The 14,688-nt window shown below is 41.3% G+C and overlaps 1 protein-coding gene across 1 annotated transcript in view; it reads right to left on the reverse strand.

Annotated features, from left to right (window-relative positions):
• The window catches only part of LOC120017652 (phosphatidylcholine:ceramide cholinephosphotransferase 1-like), a 44,879-nt gene extending 41,019 nt beyond the window's left edge, over positions 1 to 3,860 (reverse strand). Inside the window, exon 1 of the mRNA XM_038960562.1 lies at positions 3,634 to 3,860. The gene's annotated coding sequence lies outside the window, so the exon portion shown is untranslated. The remainder of the gene's footprint in view (positions 1 to 3,633) is intronic.
• Positions 3,861 to 14,688: the final 10,828 nt, after the last annotated feature.

Below are 14,688 nucleotides of genomic sequence, written 5' to 3' on the forward strand. Positions count from 1 at the left end.
AATGCTTTTCCAACAGTCTTGAAGGAGTTCCCACATATGCAGAGCACTTGTTGGCTGCTTTTCCTTCATTCCGCGGTCCAACTCATCCCAAACTATCTCAATTGAGTCGAGGTCTGGTGATTGTGGAGGCCAGGTCATCTGATGCAGCACTCCATCACTCTCCTTCTTGGTCAAATAGCCCTTATACAGCCTGGAGGCATGTTGGGTCATTGTCCTGTTGAAAAACAAATGATAGTCCAACTAAGCCCAAACCAGATGGGATGGCGTATCGCTGCAGAATGCTGTGGTAGCCATGCAGGTTAAGTGTGCCTTGAATCCTAAATAAATCACAGACAGTGTCACCAGCAAAGCACCCCCACACCATCACACCACCTCCTCCATGCTTCACGGTGGGAATCACACATGCAGAGATCATCCGTTCACCTACTCTGTGTCTCACAAACACATGGCGGTTGGAACCAAAAATCTCACATTTGGACTCATCAGACCAAAGGACAGATTTCCACCGGTCTAATGTCCATTGCTCGTGTTTCTTGGCCCAAACAAGTCTCTTCTTCTTATTGGTGTCCTTTAGTGGTTTCTTTGCAGCAATTCGACCATGAAGGCCTGATTCACGCAACTCTCATCTGAACAGTTGATGTTGATATGTGTCTGTCACTTGAACTCTGAAGCATTTAATTGGGCTGCAATTTCTGAGGCTGGTAACTCCAATGAACTTATCCTCTGCAGCAGAGGTAACTCTGGGTCTTCCTTTCCTGTGGCAGTCCTCCTGAGAGCCAGTTTCATCATAGCTCTTGATGGTTTTTGCGACTGCACAATTTTCCGTATTGACTGACCTTCAGGTCTTAAAGTAATGATGGACTGTCATTTCTCTTTGCTTATTTGAGCTGTTCTTGCCATAATATGGACTTGGTATTTTACCAAATAGGGCTATCTTCTATATACCACCCCTACCTTCTCACTGATTGGCTCCAACGCATTAAGAAAACATAGGCACACCTAATAATTGAAACGCATTCCAGGTGACAAGATTGTGCAAAGCTATCATCAAGGCAAAGGGTTACTACTTTGAAGAATCTTAAATATATTTAGATTTGTTTAACACTTTTTTGGTTACTACATGATTCCATAAGTGATATTTCATAGTTTTGATGTATTCACTATTATTCTACAATGTAGAAAATAGTACAAATAAAGAAAAACCCTGAAATGAGTAGGTGTGTCCAGACTTTTGACTGGTACTGTATCTCTGCTGCTCCAGCCCTGTGGTCATAACTACAGTAGGCTCACCCAAAATTATTTTGCGGGTGCTGTACAACTCCCACCAGATTATTGTAGCTCTCTACCCTTACTGTATATTGTGGTAGCTGTTGTATACAGTCTCTGGTTACTATTTTACTAGTTCATTTGATTAATCAGTATTGCATAATAAATGTTTTATAATTTTCTTCTACACATTCTGAGCTGAGAGAACACCAGATCAAAATGATGCTGGGCATGCATGGCTGATCCTCTTGTGGCTCAACTACAAGTAGAAGATGGTCATGACCTGTGCCCCACCTCCCTAGGTGTTGACCACCTGCGTGAGGCCCTTTCTGACCCCTGCATTAACTGTGCCATCCTGCCTGTGAAGGTGAGAGAAGCGCGGCTAGCCAGAGTCGATGGCCTGGTTTTCACAGATAATTTACCAGCGTCTGGCATTGTTCGCCAGGACCCACCCAAGGCCACAAAAAGAGGGAAAGCCCATGAAACTGATGCCCCCGCCCCCTTCACCTGTAAAAAAAAGTAAGAGCCTCACTCGTAAGATCGATTACTTATCTTCTGAGATAGAGAAGCTAAAAATGCTTTTGCATTCCTTCAAGCCCCCTGAGTCGGGGCTCTCTAGCCCTCCCTCCAGCATGGGGGACACAACAAAGGACACAGATAGCCGTGATGATGACCAGCTCTCCACTCGGGCATCTAACCGGCACGTTAGTGACCAGGGTGATGACACGCCCAACATGGTGGAGGTGCTAACCAGTGTTGTTTACCCATACAGTGAACGCTAAAGATGGGTCAGAGGAGTCATTCCAAGCCTCTGATCACACGGAGTCAGAAGGAAGCTCTGCCTCACTACGCGCTGTCCTGCGTGCAGCCTTAGCTAGGCTAGAGCTTCATGACCCTCAAGCCACAGCCTCTGCAGCTAACCCTTTATTTAACTAGGCACGTCAGTTAAGAACAAATTCTTATTTACAATGATGGCCTACCGGGGAACAGTGGGTTAACTGCCTTGTTCAGGGGCAGAACAACAGATTTTTACCTTGTCAGCTCAGGGATTCGATCCAGCAACCAACTCGACCTGTGCGGAGCACGAGGGATATAATCCATACTTTCAACCATACTGATGGTCTGAAAGGTATGAAGTAGAACCAAATAGTCAATATAAAACCTACCAGCTCTCTGAAAAGTCAGGTAAACAATACAGTGAATATTTTGTCTCAAATGTTGAGACATTTAAGAACAACCCACACAGATAACAGGTAGAGTAAGTTAAAATGTAATTGTATAAAACATTGTGGCTTGTAAGGAACATTTACATGATTTGGCAGGCATTAGTTTCAGGCTGTATCTTATATAACAATTAATTGTGTATTGCAGCCTGATTAAATCAGACTAACTCAACCTTCACAGCAAGGTAACAAACTGAGTAAAATTGACCAGACTACAACACAGACAATTGCAGGTAGCTAGATCAAGTATGGTGTAACCAGTGGTGGGAAAAGTACCCAATTGTCAATTCCTATATTAAACAAACCAGATGGCACCATTTTCTCGTTTTTTTTTTAAATTTACGGTTAGCCAGGGGCACACTCCAACACTCAGACATTATATACAAACAAAGTATTTGTGTTTAGTCAGTCCACCAGATCAGAGACAGTATGAATGACCATGGAAGTTCTCTTGATATGCGCGTGAATTGGTTAATTTTCCTGTCCTGCTAAGCATTCAAATTGTAACAAGTACTTTTGGGTGTCAGGGAAAACGTATGGAGTAAAAAGTACATTCTTTTCTTTAGGAGTGTAGTTAAGTAAAAGTTGTCAAAAATATAAATAACGAAGTACAGACTTTAGTAGTACTTAAAGTATTTTTACCCCACTGAGTGTAACAGAGTTTATGGTGTTCATTTATTTCCTCCAGTCATTGCATGTGTAGCTTAGACTAAGCAGCTAAAAATAGCAAGTTATAGTTTGCTAAAACAAGCTGGCTTTCTTTAGCCTGTTAGGTACCAGATATTAAATGGAAATGTCAGCCAGCAACAGCTTTCAGTTTAGTCAAAGAGTTCATTCGCTAAAAGGGCCACAGATTCTTCATTTGACCGAACGGTTGGTGCGTTTGACATCGCGAGCTAGCAAGCTAACTGACAATATCAGATTAAAGAGATTAAACAGGGGTGTTAGCTAGCTCGAATAACATGTTAGTTAGCTAGTCAGGCAATGCAGAAAATCTAGTTAAATAGCTAGCTAGATAAAGAGACAAATTGCAAGCATAACAACTGATACAAAATATATGGTTGATAGATGGTGTAGCCCGATAATGTATAAATTGTGGTTTCTTGTACTTGCTACTTTGTAACGTCAGCTAGTTGACACTTACCGCATATAACATCACATTGGCGACTTGTAGCTATCAGAGGAATGTGGCGTAGCTATCGGGCGTACATTATTACATGAAAAAATATTCTTAATTTCAAAATAAATCGTTTTAGGTTCCCTTATATTCCGATGGGTAGACGATATAAATGCAACACCATTGAACGTAACGTTAGTCGGGATGGTTTGGGGTTGTTTTCGTGGGTAGGTGGTTTTAACCTATGTGAAGCTAGCTACAATAACGACTAGCCACAATAGTGGATTTTGCGGTTCGCCTTCAAAATAAAAAGTTCCTCATTGAAAGTGATGCAAACGGATACAAATAGCGGAATCATGACATAATTGAACTAGATAATGCTGAACAAGTTTGGAATATTAACAAATGACAATAATTAGTTCATTTGACCTTCGAAAAATATAATCTGTTGAAATCGCACTGTGGATGTATTGATTTAAGAATTGCATTGGGGGCATACTTATATTTCACGTACTTATGGATTGTGGATTCATGAAATGGGTTATCAGTCTACTCAGTGACAGAGGTTAGACTGATACCCCAGAGCTCCCTGCCATCCAGGACCCCTATAACGGGCAGTATCAGAGGAAGGTCCTACAAATTTGAGCCTAAGATATTAGCCTTATATGGATGTATTTTTATTGGCATTTAATCTACCGAAAAGGACCAATATAAAATGTGAAGAAAACGCTCGGGGAAAAAGCCGTTCTTCATAGAATTTGACTTTATTGTTGCATTTTATTATTTGTCCTGAAGAGGGCAATCTTTGCATGGTTATAAGCCTATCTTGCCTTGGCGGTCTACAGCAAAACTGGACACTATAGCCACAGATAGAACCATGACACAGATATTTCACTGTAAATCTGAAGCGTCCGCTTGGCCTTTCCACCACTCACTACCAGAAATGTTAGTGAGAGGAGGCCCATTGGCCGGCAGTGGGGGAGGATGGAACGAGATGGATTTTGGCCGACATTCTGCACATTTTGTCACTCAGTACAGTTTTCTGTTCCCAAAACTAAAATATGTTACGAACAAGGTGGACAAAGGTTTGTCGACTTTATCTTTTGCCAAAGTTAAATAAAAAAATGCGTTGTTTAGGAGTGTAAAGGTGAATTGAGTTATTGCACACGCGCACTTCACAGAAAAATAATTATGCAAACGCTTGCTAGAACAGCTCTTGCTAGGCTCTGCCCACCTCCTTGCTTGTTCTGCCCACTAGGACTCATTGTTCCCATTGGAAACGACAGACTGTATTGTAGTCTATTTTAGTTATAAAGTGCAAAACATGCGCACTGGCCATATACTGTTTATGTGAAGTGTCATGACAAAAAAAATTATGTTATGCCCAAATGTAAAGCAAGTGCCATCCTGAACGTTCAGACTACAAGGTAACATTAACGTTACAGCCCTTTAGTGAAGCCCGCGAAATATGGTGTGTTATATTTGGTTTTGGCGAAGGGTATTCCTCAAGCTCTTGTCATTTAAATCTTTCTAGAGACACTAAAAAAATACCAGGTTACAAAGTAGCGCTTCGTAGTCAGGGACAGGTCCAAATTCACGTTTCGCTTCAATGGGGGGTAGGGACGTCCCAATGACCCTATATAGCAATTAATTCAGTGGCTAGTTTTACGATCTATGAAAACATATCTAAATACCAATACATTGAAAAATGTGTCGTCATTGTTTTCCAGCTGGCTAGCATGAGGCAGCTCAGTCTTCAGAGCCTAAGGCAACTTTTCTTTTCTGGAATCAGTGCAGTTTATCTTCCTTTCACTAGAATCAGTTTTTCCCCATACAAAAACCTCGTCTTCCTGGTGCTCCTAAATGTTATGTGGCGCTTACATTAATGTTCTTTCCTCAAATTTTTGAAATATGCTTTCTGTTTCAACTACCTTTGTAGGGCTGCACCATTTTGTTTTCATTCCAGCTATAATAATTGAAATAATCTGATATATTGCTCTAAAATCGGATCCAAAAATCCCATATGGTCGGGCGCTATTAAAATTGTCATACTCCATCCACCCAAGTCATAGACTGTTCTTTCTGCTACCACACGGCAAGCGGTACAGATGCAAAGTCTGGAACCAACAGGACCATGAACAGCTTCTACCATAAACTTCTAAGCCATAAACTGCTAAATAGTTAACCAAATAGCTACGTGGTAGTGGTGTTGCGGGTCAGCTGTTTGTTCACCTGCACCCAATTGCTAATGACCCATCCGCAACCACCAGACTGATGTGTTTATATGTGATAAAGTGAAAAGCTGAGGCCTGCACCCAACCCTAACCCTCTAATATAGAAAATGCGGTATAGGCTATGATCAGATTGCGGAAAGATTTTTGGGCAGATTTAGTTATGTTTCTGCTTATAATTTCCAACATTTTGCAGGCTATTTGTTAGTCAACTTGTCTATAATTAGTAACATGCAGCTTCTCTTATGTAATTATATTTTGAAGACTAAATCAACTCTTGCTCACCAGAATAATTTCATAAATTGATAGAAAGAAGTTGAAGTTCTCTGTGATCCAGTAGCGGTGCATGGGTAAAATCACTGGAAGCCAAGCCAGAAAAAAAAATCACATATTACAACCTGTGTTGTGATAATTGCATTGTTGTTTGTTCTTGCGACCGTGATATAGGCTAGAGGCCTAAGGCCAAGACAATAAGACACAGCGGCAGGATAAATTCAACCAAACCTTTGTTTCATCACAAAACCGGAACGCAACCTCTGTCCGGTGAAGTTCACAAAGCATATTTAATGTAACAAACAGTTACATGACCTACAGCATGGTCAAGCAAGTTAATGTTTCTGACATTTTTTGGATCACTAAACAACTAGCCTATTGATTTAGAACCAGAGAGTTACCGCAAGTCGCAAAGAAAACAGGAGCTGCCTCAACTATTCCAGCACCGTTTCAACTTCAACATCATGAAATCACCTCTGCTTAGTCTAATGCAGTGACCACTAAAAGATATCAAAAACAATTTAGTCCAATCAACTTAAGCTAAATATGATGTGGCTGTCCATGGTTATGATTCCTGTGTGTGTGTGTGTGTGTGTGTGTGTGTGTGTGTGTGTGTGTGTGTGTGTGTGTGAGACTCACCCTACTTGTAGAGAAACGCCAATGTCATCTTCCTCTCTTTCATGTTGAATAAATGGTCTATCACTCTGTCATACATTACACAGATTTTTTTTTTGTCTTAGGCTACCTGGCTAAAAAGCTTGCTCGCTAGGCTAACTTCCTTTCATGGGCAACGTTAGCTAGTTAACATTAGCCTTCTACATCTAGCTACATATTGAACTTCCATCCTCTCAGGCCAAGGGGCACAATGTATGAATTTATGGTTGATCAGAGTCGCCATTATAATCATTGCCTAGTATGGACAATTAAGTTAAACCACAAGTCAAAATCCCTATCTCCATCCATGGCTAATTTAGGAAAGGGACAATTTTAGCTAACTAGCTAGCCACTGGAGGACAACAACACAATGAGATGCATAACGAGTTTCTGTTAGAGGATTTTATTTTAAAAGAAACAACTATTAATGTTAATTTGAAAGACTCTGATATTATGTTTTATTTTGAACCAAATTATATGGACCCTGATTTAACTTTCATTGCTAATTTGTTTATCTTTCATTGAAGATTCTTTGTCCATAAAATGAGGTGGGCAGAGAACAAACCCCTTTTCACATTATTTAAGATAGAATTGAAATATTATTTTGAACTGATCAGTGAATGTAAAAACAAAAAAGCAATACGCAACATAAAAGTATTTAACAAATTGAAAATTAATCTTGATATGTAATACCCCTGTCTGTTAGGTTTATGTACTCTTGTTTGTATATTTCAGTTTTTTTTGTATTTGTTGTGTTCATAATTTAAAAAATATATATATATATATATATATATATTTTTTTTTAAATAACGAGTTTCTGTCAGTGACATATGCTCTCGATGTGATTGGAGTGAAGCCATATCCAAACTGTCTTTGGTGCGCCAAGACCATTCACAGTTGAGCTCAACGCTGATTGGCTGTATTTTCTTATTTTTTTATCAATGGAGGCCAAATGATCGCTGGCTTCCCTAGCGTTCATTTTTTTTTCTTGGGTCAATTTTTTTGGGGAAGCCTGGCTTTCCTTGGCATTCATGAACACAAGCCACTGCTGTGGTCTCTGCTTCTTTTGCGGAGCAAAGACATTTAGGGACCGAGGGGAAAATGCAATAACTCTAAAGAAATGGGCAAGATTTTCATAGCAAAATTTCAAAATGACATCAGTTTGACTGGTTGTAAGCAAATAGAAAGCTGTGTAAAAGACCTAATGTGTTTTGATAAGATTTAAGTTTGGCTTGGATGCATATTTTATGTAGCCTATTTTAAATACTATCAGCTTTATGATGCCTATATATACTGAACAAAAATATAAATGCAACATGTAAAGTGTTGAAAGATCAATCTTTCCACACACACAAAAACCTTGTATCCTCTCATTTTGTGCACACATTTGTTTACATCCCTATTAGTGAACAATTCTCCTTTGCCAAGATAATCCACCCACCTGACAGGTGTGGCATATCATGAAGCTGATTAAACAGCATGATCATTACACAGGTGCACTTTATGCTGGGGACAATTAAAGGCCATTAAAAACCAGACAGCTGATGAAACTGAGGAATATTTCTGTCTGTAATAAAGCCCTTTTGTGGGGAAAAACTCATTCTGATTGGCTGGGCCTGGCTCCCCAGTGGGTGGGCTTGGCTCTCAAGTGGGTGGGCATATGCCCACCCATGGCTGCGACCCTGCCCTGTCATGTGTAATCCATAGATTAGGGTAAAATTAATTCATTTAAATTGACTGATTTCCTAATTTGAACTGTAACTCAGTAAAATCCTTGAAATTGTTGCATTTATATTTTTGTTGAGTATAGATATCACCTCTACAGATGGTATCTAACTGCACACTCATTATCTCAAGATGCTGAAAGACAGAAATCATATTTCTCCACTCCTGTTCCCAAGTCAAAATTTAGCCTACATTTAGTGTATACTTTTACTGCAACAAATGCTTAATTCTGCAGAAGTTAATATTAAGGCTATGTGAGAGGTTATAAACCTACGGAGAGTGTCCAGATTTCAGTTTCCATTTAACCCATCTGAACAGAAGGCTACAGTTCCCTTGACGTGCCATAGGCCTATCTGAAGTCCCTGTCTTGTGACTGTCAAATTTGTATAGTGCCTCACAATTCACACATTTTATCATCCTCTTTTACCACTTCACCAAATCTTTCCTAAACATTAGGCACACTTTTCTGTCTCTCCCTTCTCAACTCTCCATTTCGCAGCTTTTCTACTATTGAAATAAACTCCGACATAGTTGATCCACGGAGGCAAAAAGGACTAACTTTTTCTGACCATTCCCAAAAGCATTTGATGATATGTATATAGGGCAGCAGCCTCTAAGGTGCAGAGTTACGTAACCATGTGGAAGCCACCTAGTGCTGACTATTTAACAGTCTGATGGCCTTGATATAGAAGCTGTTTTTCAGTCTCTCGGTCCCAGCTTTGATGCACCTGTACTGACCTCGCCTTCTGGATGATAGCGGGGTGAACAGGTCGTGGCTCAGGTGGTTGTTGTCCTTGATGATCTTTTTGGCCTTCCTCTGACATCGGGTGCTGTAGGTGTCCTGGAGGGCAGGTAGTTTGCCCTGGGTGATGCGTTGGGTAGATTGCACCACCCTCTGGAGAGCCCAGCGGTTGCGGGTGGTGTAGTTGCCGTACCAGGTGGTGATACAGCCCGACGGGATGCTCTCAATTGTGCATCTGTAAAAGTTTGTGAGGGTTTTAGGTGCCAGCCACATTTCTTCAGCCTCCTGAGGTTGAAGAGGCGCTGTTGCGGCTTCTTCACCACACTGTCTGTGTGAGTGGACCATTTCAGATCATCAGTGATGTGTATGCCGAGGAACTTGAAGCTTTCCACCTGCTCCACTGCAGTCCCATCGATGTGGATAGGGGTGTCCTCCCTCTGCTGTTTCCTGAAGTCCACGATCAGCTCCTTTGGTTAGTCGACATTGAGTGAGAGGTTATTTTCCTGGCCCCACACTCCCAGGGCACTCATCTCCTCCCTGTAGGCTGTCTCGTCATTGTTGGTAATCAGGCCTACTACTTGTTGTGTCGTCTGCAAACTTGATGATTGAATTGGAGGCATGCATGGCCACGCAGTCACGGTTGAACAGGGAGTACAGGAGGGGGCTGAGCACTCACCCTTGTGGGGCCCCTGTGTTGAGGATCAGCGAAGTGAAGGTGTTGTTTCCTACCTTCGGGCGGCCCATCAGGAAGTCCAGAACCCAGTTGCACAGGGCGGGGTTCAGACCCAGGGCCCAAGCTTAATGATGAGCTTGGAGGGTACTATGGTTTTCAGGTCTCTCCAGAGATGTTTGATTGGGTTCAAGTCCAGGCTCTGGCTGGGCCACTCAAGGACATTCAGAGACTTGTCCCAAAGCAACTCCTGCGTTGTCTTGGCTGTGTGTTTAGGGTTGTTGTCCTGTTGGAAGGTGAACCTTTGTCCCAGTCTGAGGTCCTAAGCACTCTGGAGCAGGTTTTCATCAAGGATTTCTCTGTACTTTGCTCCGTTCATCTTTCTCTTAATCCTGACTAGTCTCCCAGTCCCTGCTACTGAAAAACATCCCCACCGCATGATGCTGCCACCCCCATTCTTCACTGTAGGAATGGTGTCAGGTTTCCTCCAGACGTGGCACATGGCATTCAGGCCAGAGTTCAATCTTGGTTTCAGACCAGAGAATCTTGTTTCTCATTGGTCTGAGAGCCCTTTAGGTGCCTTTTGCCAAACTCTAAGTGGGCTGTCATGTGCCTTTTACTGAGAAGTGGCTTCCGTCTGACCGCTCTACCATAAAGGCCTGATTGGAGGAGTGCTGCAAAGATGGTTGTCCTTCTGGAAGGTTCTGCCATCTCCACAGAGGAACTCTGGAGCGCCATCAGAGTGACCATTGGCTTCTTGGTCACCTCCCTGACCAAGCCCCCTCTCCCCTGAGTGCTCAGTTTGGTTCCAAACGTCTTCTATTTAAGAATGATGGAGGCCACTCTGTTCTTGGGGACCTTCAATGCTGCAGAAATGTTTTGTTACCCTTCCCCAGATCTGTGCCTCAACACAATCCTGTCCCTGAGCTCTACGGACAATTCCTTCAACCTCATGGCTTGGTTTTTGTTCTGACATGCACTGTCAACTATGGGACCTTATATAGACAGGTGTGTGCCTTTCCAAATCATGGACTCCAATCAAGTTGTAAAAACATTTCAAGGGTGATCAATGGAAACAGGATGCACCTGAGCTCAATTTCGAGTCTCATAGCAAAGGGTCTGAATACTTATGTTAATAGGGTATCTGTTTTTTATATTTAATACATTTGCAAACATTTCTAAAACCCCTTTTCTGCTTTGTCATAATGGGGTATTGTGTGTAGATTGATGAGGAAAAAAATGTATTTGATCAATTTCAGAATAAGGCTGTAACGTAGCAAAATGTGAAAAAGGGAAGTGGTCTGAATACTTTCCGGATGCACTGTACATGTAGCCAATAAATATAAATTACAAAATAATTATACATTTATGGATTTAAGGTATTATTTTCTCTTTATTCAACCCCCTCCGCCACCTACCCGACCTTCATCCACACAATATCTAATGACCCTAAACCCGCCGGCTATTCGTTCTAATGAATGATATGGAAGGTGTGTTCCACAACGCGCTAGCAGAGTGGAACTGACCTCCCATGGAGTTGCATTATTTTCCAGAGAACGCATAGAGCCCCCAGTTTATTATCCCTTTTATACCTTTATAATTTAACACGTCACTAGAAATGTGTTCATTTCCCAGTAGAAATGTGTTCAACATCCACTGAACTAGCTAGCAAGTTTACTAGATAGCTACAGTAGTTGCCATGGTAACCAAACAGACTTGCTAGTTTAGCTAACCAGACCACCAGTCCTAGCATGCTATTATGAAAATCGAATTCAACAATACCAATACTGTTTTCAAATGAGACTTTTGCTTTCAAAAGCAGCTCATACAAAACATGTAAAAATGAACTATACCGTGCATCATAGGGAAATAATGCACGCTCTAGAATACCCTTACAGCCACTCAGAAAGAAGTATTCAACAATGCCATGGTATAATTAAGCAATAAGGCCCGAGGAGATGTGGTATATGGTCAATATACCATGGCTATGGGCTGTTCTTATGCACGATGCATTGCGGAGTGCCTGGACACAGCCCGTAGCTGTGATTTATTGGCCATATATATCACAAACCCCCGAGGTGCCTTATTGCTATTATAAACTGGTTACGAATGTAATTAGAGCAGCAAAAATAAATGTTTTGTCATACCCGTGGTATACGATCTGATATACCACAGCTGTCAGCCAATCAGCATTCAGGGCTCGAACCACCCAGTTTATAAAGCCTATTATAAAGTGGATGGTTCGAGTCCTGAAAGCTGATTGGCTGAAAGCTATATTTATCAGACCATATACCAAAATATGTATTTTTACTGCTCTAATTACGTTGGTAACCGGTTTATAATAGCAATAAGGCTTCTCGGGGGTTTGTGATATATGGCCAATATACCACGGCTTAGGGCTGTATCCAGGCACTCCGCTTTGAGTCGTGCATAAGACCAGCCGTTAGCCGTGGTATATTAGCCCTATACCACACCCTCTCTGGCCTTATTGCTGAAATAACCATCATATCGAAGTAAGCTTGGAGTCACGTGATAATATGTTTTCTGGGCCTCCCACTATGACTCGGCAAACCATGCAGTTTATTAGGCTACAGATTAAATAGAAAAACTTCACAGGGTGGCGAAAGTGCACGTGGTGAGCTGGATGCTCCTTTGCAATAAATATAGAGGGTCTTATTCTGGTGATATGATTGATGCTTTTATAATAATAATCTCATAATGTATGTAGCCTACCCGCACTGTATCAGCGAGCTGTTGGCTAGAACACACATGCCAAGACCAGAGTGAGCACATTTGATATACAATGCAACAGTTCGTGACAAAACCATCAGTAGAGTTGAACATGTGATGGAAACCCATTTAACTTGGATTTTTCACTCAATACATGGGAATTTAACCACAAACGTTGTTTTTATGTGCACTACGTCATCACGCACATACTTTTATCCTCAATAAGTCAGTTTGATGGAAACACATTTCTGGTGTGAAAATGCACATGATTTTATGCAGATTATAGAATATTCGCATTAAACCCTGTCGCAAATTGAATGCAAACCTAGCTAATGATGGACTTTTATTTTGAAGGCGAGACTCAAATTCCACTATTGTGGCTAGCTTCACATAGGTGTGGTTTTGTAACCTGCCTGGGTAAAGGCAAATATGTGCACATTTGGAAGTCCAACCAGCAATGAACACTGGGTTATCTGTCATGATAAAATGTAAAATGATCCTACATTTTTTGCTCAAGATTGATATGTGGGTTAATTTTGATTACTAAAATGTAGCCTGAATCATTTTGTTATCACAATAGTTTACATTTGTACTATTTATTTAAAAGAAAAGATGAGTATGGCCAATTAATAATAGATGTATTTTATATGTTTTTATATATTTTATATATAGTGCTTTTCATTAAAGACAATCTCAAAGATGCTTTAAAAAACAAAAAATAAATGTAGGGTTCTGACAGTGGCAGGTCTTGACATGGCGATGGTCATGTCAAGACGCCTGGATAGGTTTTTTACGTATATCAGCTGACCACATAATGTTATTGCAATCTGGTTCCCGACGGCACAGTCAATGACATGGCACGCAACCTTTGGTTGATGCATGCAACATCTGAGCAGTAGAACACAACACACGTGTTGATGCAGTTCAGAAAGGCAGTAGCGGAGGGAGTGACGAAGGTACAGGGAGGGAGAAGCGCCAGTCGGGTAGACAGGCCCGGAGCTCGTCTGCATGATTTAAGAGGCCACTTATCAACATTAATGCCAAAATTAGTTGGCTCTGATATCTAACAACCATGGTTAGACTAACAATATGATACCCAAAATGCACTGGAATGGGCTGTTTTCTGTTACTTGATTGGAATAAAGTGTGTTGTACTCTTAAAACTGTCAACACTCCATACCCAACTGTGTGCCTGTGAGATTGGTGTCAGACCATTAGCTGGGTCATCTAAGGGGCATGTGCTATGCGTGTTTGGCTCCAAAGTCTCCCAAGTGCTGCTACTACTACAGTACATGTGTTGCAACATATTGTATGGCTGAATCCCAAATCACCCAATTCCCTCCGGCCCTCCATTTTCACATTCACGCGCGCCTCCATCATATGCACAAGTGTCCCAAAGCTGAGGGAGTGAAAATGATTGAGGGTTTAGGTGCTAATTAGACCCTCCAATAGCCACGTTGACCAAGGCTGCAGGCTCCAGAGCGAAGTGCTATCCCAACACGCACCGCAATATATGTTTAGAATTTGCTCAATTTCATACAAATTAATTGAGAGGTGTGCTTAATGATATGACGTGTGTGTGTTTGTTTGTGACTGATTTCGAAACTTGACAAATTAAATACCTCCCAAATTAAAATGTTTTACTGTAACATCTTGTAAAACAACTGGGGGATTTGTTTAATTTAATTTCATGTTTTATTATTTAAATGTGAACATGAATTGCATCATTAAAGTCACCAGTGTGTGCTGAAGTTGATAGGTTTATTGATCCCCTCGCCACTCTATGGAAGTCTCCTTCGGTTGTCACTGGGGCCTTTTCTCATTTGGGCAAGTCCGTCTTCCACCCTCTCTCCTCTATCCTCTCATCGATAAGTGGTCAAGTGGTCGATAGCCTCCTTTTGGCAAGGAAGCACAAGTGTATCCTACCTGAGTCTTTCGCGGAAGTGTTTTGAAATCTGTTTGTATAAGCAATTGTTTTCTCAAAGGAGAAAAGCATGCGAACATTTAAAACGATATGCTACTTTCATCTGGAAAATGTCTAGCACAACTTGCTACAT

The sequence above is a fragment of the Salvelinus namaycush genome, chromosome 22 (assembly GCF_016432855.1).
Source record: "Salvelinus namaycush isolate Seneca chromosome 22, SaNama_1.0, whole genome shotgun sequence".
In the NCBI taxonomy this organism is placed as follows: Eukaryota; Metazoa; Chordata; class Actinopteri; order Salmoniformes; family Salmonidae; genus Salvelinus; species Salvelinus namaycush.